At 43.0% G+C, this 10,636-nt stretch overlaps 2 pseudogenes; both read left to right on the top strand.

Moving 5' to 3' along the window:
* The first annotated feature begins 3,168 nt into the window (after positions 1 to 3,168).
* Positions 3,169 to 3,606, top strand: LOC102433770 (annotated as a pseudogene).
* A 2,769-nt stretch (positions 3,607 to 6,375) lies between these two features.
* Positions 6,376 to 7,160, top strand: LOC102433465 (annotated as a pseudogene).
* The last annotated feature ends 3,476 nt before the right edge of the window (positions 7,161 to 10,636 follow it).

The following is a 10,636-nucleotide window of genomic DNA, read 5'->3' as shown; positions in this document are numbered from 1 at the left end:
ATGTGGCTCTTTGGCCCTTGAGTGTGCTCTTCCACAAAATACCACGTGCGGGCGCGCACGTACAGTGCGATTGAACTTCGTGGCCCATGCGCAGAAGTCGGTATTTTGTGGAAGAGCCACACTCAAGGGGCCAAAGAGCCACATGTGGCTCGCGAGCCGCAGTTTGCCGACCACTGTCGTAGGGTGTTTGGGTGTCAAAACATAATTTTCAAAATTAAAAACATGACTCACATACAAATACAGAATGAACACCTGACAAATACTAATTTATTAGTGAGGGAACCAGCAGGATGTAAGGCTGATTCAAAGAATATTTGACAGATTCAGTATATATAGGAACTGAAAGTAATGCTACTAGGATAGCTAAAATTAGATGCCCTATAGGACAGTTAATCTAAATCCTTAGGATTATTTTGTCTACCAAACAGAAATTTATACAACTTTTCCAGACAAAGACATGTAATTTAACATGTCACTTCAAGAAGTCTGGACCGTAATCATCATCTATACTAATAAAAGGGTAATATGCTAATTAGACCAGACATCTTCCGGACGTCCTTCCAGACAAAGCCACAGCGGCTGCAAGGGCCGAGGGCCAGCAGTTGCTGCGGCTGTGAGGGCTGGTCTCAGGTGGTTTCTAAGATCCTGTGATTGGTTTGAAAGATACATAAATGACTATGTTGGAATGCTTGCATAAAGTAAAATATATAAGTGCTACCACACTATTCTAAAGGTTGGCCCCCTTTTGCAGAGGCCACGGGAGAAGGCGCCGCAGAGGAAGGCACCGCAGGAGAAGGCTGGCACCACATGAGAAGGGAGAAGATGAGAAGGCCGGCGCCGTGGGAGAAGGGAGAAAGTGGCATTTAGGCAGTTAGGGGAATCAGGCCGGCAGGGGAGAGGAGTTAGGCAGTTATGGGGATCAGGCAAGGAAGGGAGAGCAGTTAGGGGTATCAGGCCAGGAGGGGAGTGCAGTTAGGGGGATCAGGCCAGGAGGGAAGAGCAGTTAGGTGGATCAGGCCAGGAGGGGATAGCAGTTAGGGCGATCAGACCAGGAGGGGAGAGCAGTTAGGCAGTCAGGGGGATCAGGCCAGGAGGGGAGATCAGTTAAGGGGATCAGGGCGGCAGGGGAGAGCAGTTAGGAAGATCAATCCTTGGGCGGGCCTCTCAGTCAATGCTCCAGTATGACAATGAATCTCAGTCAATGCTCCAGTATGACAATGAAAGGACCTTTGATCATTCTTTTGTATTATTTTAAAGTTTTATGTAATTTCTATTAACAAGAGGGCTAATGGTTTATTTATACCCTAGTCTAAGTCTTTGAAAGTAAAAAGTTCTAGGGGGCCAGCCTTTAGAATAGTGTGGTAGCACTTATATATTTTACTTTAAGCAAGCATTCCAACATAGTCATTTATGTATCTTTCAAACCAATCACAGGATCTTAGAAACCACCTGAGATCCAGCTATTTCCTAGAGTAGGAACACTTTCATTAGCAGCCTTGACAGATGATCATAAAGTATTTGTGTGCAAGGAGGAAGGAAACTAACATTACTGAATGTGTATTATGTGCAAATTTATTTTCAAAGTGTCAGATTTCTCACAGTAACATGCTACCTATACATTTAGCCACATTTATCAAATAAATAAATTTCTTCAGCAAAATTGCTCTAAAGTATATCTTAATTTAAAAATTCATGCCCTGGCTGGTTTGGCTCAGTGGATAGAGCATCGGCCTGCAGACTGAAGGGTCCCAGGTTCGATTCCGGTCAAGGGCATGTACCTTGGTTTCGAGCACATCCCCAGTGGGGGATGTGCAGGAGGCAGCTGATCAATGCTTCTCTCTCATTGATGTTTCTAACTCTCTGTCCCTCTCCCTTCCTCTCTGTAAAAAATCAATAAAATATATTAAAAAAAATTCATACACAGTATATTTACTTTTTTTATGTATAGTTCCAAGTTTTGACAGATGTGCACGAATGTAATTACCACCACAAACAAGATACAGGATAGTTCCAAGCATAATTGTTTTTTAAATGTCAATTAATCAATATGTATTTACAAATAACAACCATTTCATTTGCTCACAATTCTGTGGGTTAGCAATTTGAGCTAGAATCAGCCGGGTCATTCTTCTGTTGTCTTTCCTACAGTCCCTTATGTGGTTACAAAGTCATCTGCAATGTGACTGCGGCTGAATATTCTAAGATGGCCTCACTCATATGTCTGATGATTGGCTGCTGACTGGCCTCTCTCTCATCATCTCTCTTCCTCCAGCAGGCTAGCTGGGGCTTCTTCCCATGGGTGCTTTGGGGTCCCCAGGGTACAAGAGGAAAGCTACAAGACTTCTTCAGACCTGGGCTCAGAAGTCACCCAGAGTTTCACTGCATTTTATTGGCCAAAGCAAGTTATAAGCACAGTCCAAATTAAAGGAATACACAGACTCTACCCCTTGACAGGAAGAGCTACAGAGTCACACTGTTGAAGGGGTGTGCATACAGAGATGAAAGGACTTTGTGGCCATTAGGCACTCTATCACACCACCCCATTTGGAAAAAATGAGTATTGAGTACATTTAGATCTGTGGGCCTTCAGAGATGGAATGAACCACCGAGGTGAAAATAAAAATGAGCTTTTTCTGCAGTGGGTCCTGAGGAATGTGCAGACGGAACAAACCCAGGGGAATGTGCAGAACTTCAGGCAGAGGCAGTACGGACAGAGTGGCAGGAAGACTTACGGTATGTTTAGACTCCAGTGAATGTGTGCTTGGGTGGAGTGGACAGAGAAGAGGATCTGAGAAGTAAGAGGTAGAAATGGTGGGAAAGATTATGATTGGGTGTAGGGGCATTCACTGCTAGACTCTCGGGAGTACAGATACCACCTACTATGCAGTAAGTTCCAGGGGTCAGTGGTGGCCTAGTGGCAGGAGTGGAGATGGTACAGAGAAGAGGCCTTTAGAGCCTGCATCTTTATGGACAGCAGTCTGGAAGGAACCTGAGTTGGACGTGGCTTGTAGTGACACAGAAATCATGGCAAGAAGCAGACTAGAGACCATTTCCCTAAAGGCAAGTGACTACATGGATTCTCCTAAAGGACATAATTGGAGCTTTAAAGGTAGGTTTATTTAGAAGTATAAAAAATGTTTATTCTTCTCTTGCATCTCAGCCACCGACATGCCACCTAGACTGACGAAGACCCGAAAACTTCGGGGCCACATGAGCCACGGCCGCATTGGCAAGCATAGGAAGCACCCAGGGGGCCGAGGTAATGCTGGTGGCTTGCATCATCACAGGAGCAACTTCGACAAATATTACCCAGTCTACTTTGGGAAAGTTGGTGTGAGGCATTACCACTTAAAGAGGAACCAGAACTTCTGCCCAACTGTCAATCTTGATAACTGTGGACCCTGGCCAGTGAGCAGACACGGGTAAATGCTGCCAAAAGCAAGACTGGAGTTGCTCCTGTCGTTGATGTGGTGTGACTGGCTACTACAAAGTTTTGGGGAAGGGAAAACTCCAAAGCAGCCTGTCATTGTGAAGGCCAAGTTCTTCAGCAGAAGAGCTGAGGGCAAGATTAAGGGTGTTGGTGGGGCCTGTGTCATGGAAGCTTGAAGCTACATGGAGGGAAGTTCATTAAAATGTCCACAAGTTTAAAAAAAAGTTTATTCTGGATTTAAGTTGGTTGTCCTACAGAGAGTTCAACTTAGGCTCATAATACACACACACACACACACCCTTCTCCTGTATAAGATGCAAGTTTCATATGAGACAAATAGGATACAATTGCTTATAGTCAAAGTTTGTCTATATTTGCAAGTAAATTCCTAGTCCTCTTCAACATTGTAAGTGGACAAGGAATCATGGGGAAGGCTAGGAAGCATGATGGAGCCAGGGAAAAGCTGCCTGCAGCTCTGACTGCAACCTACACTGTGAAGCCATGCTCTGCCCAGGCAGGCTGTATAGCCACACCTTCAACACTAGCAGCATGGCAAAGCACCAGTTTCCTTTAGACAGTCTGTGAAATGCGTGTTTCTCTTACAAACTATGGCTTTTCAAAGGACTTGTGTGGCCATTAGAACATGCTACATGCTATTTTTCAACACAAAATGATAACTGATGTTTAGTTTGTCAATTAAATATCAAGCAGCAATTCTTTCAGGCATTTGTGGGAGATAGGATGTAGAGAATTTAAGGCTGTCCTACCAATCAGGGAGTGATAGTATAGTTGTAAACCTTCAGGCCATGTGTATACAAAACAGGTCACAGAGTGAGGAAGTATGGCATGAGGTGCCAAAGTTGACTAGAAAAGATAGGACTTAATGAGGGACTATGGAATAGGATATGGCATCCAAATGAGTGGTGTGTGGGAGGAGAGGAGTCTCCTACTGAGCTAGAATTTGCAGGAATTGGTTCAGGTAGGGTTAACAGGGCAGAAGAAGGAAGGATGTTCCAACTGTGAGGAAAGGCTCCAGGTAAACCTCAGTGTTGGCTTGTTGGTGGTACTGGGGGAGAGGAAGGAGGCAGTAAGGAAGCAGTTCAAAGATGACATCCCAGATTGTGTGCTCAAGACTTCCTGTCCCACCCAGTTTCCCCTGGAATCCCAGGTGAAGAACTGTCCTCAGCTGATGGATTGTGTCATGGGAAAACATTACAAAACAACTGAACTAACGGAAAAGAAAGGGCATTTAGGTTCCTCTTTGCACATACTGGGTTTCATCCATTGTCACGTAGGTGAATAGGTAGCCCTTTTTGCATACCTCATAGGCTAGAGAGACATTCTCTGGGGGGAAAACACATACCTTGATACTTGCTCAGACCAAGCTAGACCATATCACACAGCAGTTATGCAAGAAAGGGGCCTCCGTTGCATTTTCTAATGACATAGTACTCTAGGGAGAGATTTGACTGGGCATGTTGAACTTTTGCAATTCTCTCCTCAAAGTTCTCCTCAAAACTGGAGAGGTTTCCTGTAAAAAGATGTGTTTAAGATAGGATCTGAGAAATTGTAGACGGTTCATCTTGGGGGCTCCACGAAATCATGCCTCATCAAGTGTCCTCATCAGCTAGCTTTAAAAAGGCATAAAAATAACATTTAGTGATTATACAAATTACTTCTTTTGTGGAAAGGTACTCAGGCTTACACACTTGAGGAGTGTCAAGCCTGGTGCTTGATTAAAGTGTTAGTTGTTTCTGAGCTACTTTTTGCAATTTTTTAAAGAAATATAGCAATATACTAATTTTTGATGAACATGATTTTTTAATATTGGGAGGGCAAGTAAGTAAAACCATCAAAATTGGAAATCTGGTCCAACCTTTAGATGTTATATAGGACTCCCATACATCTACATCCCTAAACTTTTTCACCTTTGAGGGCAATCCCTGAAATCCCCGCCACCCCACCCCCGCAGACAGCATGCTTTGAATCCAATACAACAATCCCAGTGGTTAGTATTATCAACTTCATTCTACAGATGAGGAAACTGAGGCACAAAGAGGTTAAACTCACTCAGGGTTGCATAGCTAATAAGAAGCAAACAACTTAGTATTCAAGCAACTTGGGTCTCTGCTACTCTATCCATTCTAGCATTCAAACTCTAGCTAACTAGTTTTACCATAAATGGTAGTGTAATCATACAGCAATCTCACTCTCAGGTAATTACCCTAGAGGTGCAAATTTATGTACACTTGCACATGAATTTTTATAGCAGCTCCGCTTATAATTATCAAAAACTGGTAACAACCCAAATGTGGTACGTTCATACAATGGAATACAAAAACAATAAAAAAGGAACAAACTATTGATATATACACCTTGGATACTCTCAAAAGCATTATGAGTGGAAAAAAAAGCAAGACTAAAAAGATCACACCCAGCCTGACTCTATGTGACATCCTCAGAGTGACAAAACTATAGTGATGGAGCACAGATCAGTGACTCCTAAGGTTTGGGGTGGGAAGAGAGTGTAATTAGAGGTAGCACAAAGGAGTTTTTTTGGAGTGACGTAAATGTTTTTTACTGTAACTTTGGTGTTAGTTACACTGATCTATACGTATATCAAAATCCACAGAACTATACTCACACCCCAACATCAATTTTACTGTATAATAATATTTAAAAGAGGCAATAGCTCATCTTCTTTTCAGTCAGTATTCATTTTTATGTTTTCCATTTACTCACAGTAGACTTCTACAGTTCTACCTAATGCTGACAACAGTTTTCAGATTTAAAAATTAAGAGAGTTACACTATAATGTGAAGCAAAAAGCCATTATCAGGCTATAATTCAATGATGACAGTTATCTCCTTAAACAAACACTCCTTAGCTTAGGTTTGCTGCTAGAACACAGGAGTTGTGAAAACCACCACTAAATCTAAGCCAAAATGGGAGAAGAAAAGACTCATATCAACATCATGGTCATTGGACATGTAGATTTGGGCAAGTCCACCACTACTAGCCATTTGATCTACAAAGGTGGTGGGATCAACAATAGAACCACCAAAAAAAAAAATGAGAAGGTGGCTGCTGAGATGGGAAAGGGCTCCTTCAAGTATGCCTGGTTCTTGGGTAAACTGAAAGCTGAATGTGAGTGTGGTATCACCACTGCTATCTCCCTGTGGAAATTGGAGACCAGCAAGTATTATGTGACCATCACTGATGCCCCCAGGACACAGAGACTTCATCAAAAACATGATTACAGGTGCATCTCAGGCAGACTGTGCTGCCCTGATTGTTGCTGCTGGTGTTGCTGAATTTGAAGCAGGTATCTCCAAGAATGGGCAGACCCATGAGCATGCCCTTCTGGCCTATACACTGGGTGTGAAACCACTGATGGTTGGTGTTAACAAAATGGATTCCACTGAACCGCCCTACAGCCTGAAGAGATAAGAGGAAATTGTTAAAGAAGTCAGCACCTACATTAAGAAAATTGGCTAAAAGCCTGACACAGTAGCATTTGTGCCAATTTCTGGTTGGAATGTGACAACACTAACATGCCTTGGTTCAAGGGATGGAAAGTCACCTGTGAAGATGGCAAGGCCACTGGAACCACGCTGCCTGAAGCTCTGGATTGCATCCTGCCACCAGCTCGTCCAGTTGACAAGCCCTGTGTCTGCCTCTCCCAGATTTCTACAAAACTGGTGGTATCGGTACTGTTCCTGTGGGCTGAGTGGAGACTGGTCCTCAAACCCAGCATGGTGGTCACCTTTGCTCCAGTCAATGTTTCAACTGAAGTAAATAGTCTGCTGAGGTCACCATGTAGTTCTGAGGGACGCTCTTCCTGGGGACCATGTGGGCTTCAATGTCAAGAATGTGTCTGTCAAAGATGGTCATCATGGCAATGTGACTGGTGACACAAAAATGACCCACCAATGGAATAGCTGGCTTCACGACTCTGATAATTATCCTGAGCCATCCAGGCCAAATCAGTGCCGGATGTACACCTGTGCTGGACTGTCATCAAGCTCACATAGCTTGTACACTCACTAAGCAGAAGACGACTGATGATCGTTCTGGGTAAAAGCTTATACTGCCACTGTCTATGGTTCCTGGCAAACCCATGTGTGTTGGGAGTTTCTCTGACTACCCTCCTCTGGGTCATTTTTGCTGTTTGTGACATGAGACAGTTGCTCTGGGTGTCATCAAAGCAGTGGACAAGAAGGCAGCTGGAGCTGGCAAAGTCACCACGTCTGCCCAGAAAGATCAGAAGGCTAAATGAATATTATCCCCCCAGACCGTCACCCTAGTCTTAACCAGTGGTGGAAGAACTTGTCTCAATTGGCCATTTAAGTTTAACAGCAAAATACTGGTTAATGATTACAATGCATTGTAAAACCTTCAAAAGGAAAGGAGAATGTTTTGTGGAGTGTGTGTGTGGCAGTTTTTAAAACCAGTACTTTTTAATGGAAATAACTTGACCAAAAATCTGTCACAGAATTTTGAGACCCACTAAAACAAAGTTTAATAAGAAAATAAATAAATAGATAGTTCTTACAAGTTAAATGAATCTGGGTGCTTATCCTCTGAAAAATAAAAGTATTTCAGCAATATTAGATGGCATTATATCTGACATCACAATTTGCACAGTAAACCAAAATTAAGTAATCCAAATTAATCTTGGTACGTAGAATGTGATGGAATGAGGATGTCATAATAGTTACATGAACAACCATGGCTCTTTCTACAAATTTTCAATTTTTACTAAAATGCATTCTTATATCTCTAGTGTAATTTTAAAAAATTTTTAATCCTTCTAGGTTGAAATGGAGATATTTCCCAAGTTGCAATATCCTTCCATCCACAGGGTTTCCATTGCCATTGGGAACCCCTTGGGAACCTCCACTACCAGGAAAAGCTTGTATTCTACTCAACACCTAATTCCGCACACACAGTACAGTGGGCATTGAACAAATATTTGCTAAACTGAATTGCATCTGGAAATGTGAGGAATAAAAATGACAAACATGTGACCACTAACAAAACCTATAATCTGGGAAGACTCTAATTTTGAATGAGGCAAATTATTACTGAGTGATAACAATGTACTCAATAATTACAAAGGCATACACAGAATCTTGGAAGAGAGCAAGGCAAACATAACATACTGCCAGTGGTGTAGGAGTTATTAAAGTCTACAACAGGCAGGACCCAAGTCAGAATCAATTATTCCTGGCTTTCTAGCCATCTATAATAATAAAAGCATACTATGCTAATTAGACTGGACATCCTTCTGGACGTCCTTCCAGATGTCCTTCTGGATGACCTGGACGAAGCTGAGGCTGCGAGGGCCAAGACAGCTGCCACAGTTGCCTCGGGCCAAGGCAAGCCGCCATGGCTGTGAGGGCTGAGCCCCTTGCACGAATTTCATGCATCGGGCCTCTAGTAAAATCATAATATTCTAAGGGGGTGGGAAAAAGAAAAATAGGGGGAAAACTAACTTGTATTGAGTTTTATGGGCCTTGCACTGCGTTAGACATTTATGTAGATTAAAACTTATTTTAGGACTCATGTTTCAGCTCTAATAGGTGAAGCACTGGGAAACCATCACTCCCACCCTTCCAAGAGAAAAGCTAGACAAACTTCTTGGACCTATCAGAGAACTGAGGCCACAGGGCAAACCATCATCTTCATACTGAAGAGCCAGGTGCCTGCACACATGATCTGAACATGTAAATTGGTAGGAAGATTAAACTAGAAATTCTGATAAATTACTAAAGGCCAAAGTATAGGATATCATGAGAGTAATAAGCTCCTGGAGTTCACACCAAGGGGGGTATTTCCATCTTCTTACAAGTTTTTCCTACAGGAAGCCCACCAGGTTCTTACAGGGAGGATGGGGACAATCCCAGGGAAAGCGTTCACCGTTATGCTGGTGGGTTGAGGGAAACGGCAACCATTTGTGAAATCCACTCCAGACCCCTTTCCTTTATCTCCAGTACAAAACAAAAGGCTTAATCTGTAGGGGGAACTGCTTACAATTCGTGGTTTGAGGACACTGGTGTCCTCACTGCAGCAAGGGAAAAGGAACAGAGGGGTAAAAAAGCTCACCCCTGGAGGAGGGGCAGGAAATCTTGTAAACTAAGGACACAATCAAGATCCAGGTTCCAGTACTTGCCTAAGTCTTAGGTTTAATAAAAAAATCAGAAAACCCCTTAGTCCTCCACCCAACCACCACCTGGCAAATCAGCTACATAGTTAGTAGCAGTAAAATACATGCGGGAGGACTGTAAGAAACAACTCTTGGGAAGCAGCACAAAGGAAAAACCCAAGGCCAAGCAGGAGGCATAAAGAAGGTATCACTAGGAATCAGAAATCTCTGGTGCCCACAGCAAAAACAAACATTAAACACTAGCCAATTCCTGCCTAGATTAATTCAAGTTCCCACACTAAAGGCCTAGTAGAAAGAAACCTATATTCTCCAAAAATATCAATTATTTACCTAAGTATTTCCTGCCTATGTTCAGCTTTCAACATAACTTATGAAGCACTATAAAAGCAAGAAAATATCCCAAGTGACAAAGTAATCATCAGATCCAGATTAAGTATGACACAGATGTTGGGGCTATCAGAAATGAGATTTAAAATTATGATTAATACTAGAGGCCCAGTAGATGAAATATGTGCATGGGGGTGGTCGCGGACTGAAAGGTCCCAGGTTCGATTCCGGGATCCCTCTCACAATCCGGAAGCACTGGCTCCTAGGAGGTGTGCAGGAGGCAGCTGATCGATGTTTCTCTCTCATCGATGTTTCTAACTCTCTATCTCTCTCCCTTCCTCTCTGTAAAAAAAAAATCAATAAAATATATTTAAAAAAAAAAAATAAAATAAAATTATGATTAATACTAGAGGCCCAGTAGATGAAATATGTGCATGGGGGTGGTCCCTCTGCCCGGCCTGCACCCTCTCCAATCTGGGATCCCTCTCACAATCCGGAAGCACTGGCTCCTAACCGCTCACTTGCCTGCCTGCCTGATCGCCCTAAATGCTCTCCCCTGATGGCCTGATACCCCGAACTGTTCTACCCTGTTGACCTGATCCCGCTAACTGCTCTTCCCTGTCAGACTGATCCCCCTAAATGCCTAACTACTCGCCCCTCCTAACCTGATCCCCCCAACTGCCTATCTGCTCTCCCCTCCTGGCCTGATC

The sequence above is a fragment of the Myotis lucifugus genome, unplaced genomic scaffold (assembly GCF_000147115.1).
Source record: "Myotis lucifugus unplaced genomic scaffold, Myoluc2.0 scaffold_5045, whole genome shotgun sequence".
Lineage (NCBI taxonomy): Eukaryota > Metazoa > Chordata > Mammalia > Chiroptera > Vespertilionidae > Myotis > Myotis lucifugus.
Note: the sequence above shows the minus strand (reverse complement) of the source record. Positions and strands in the feature narration are given on the sequence as shown.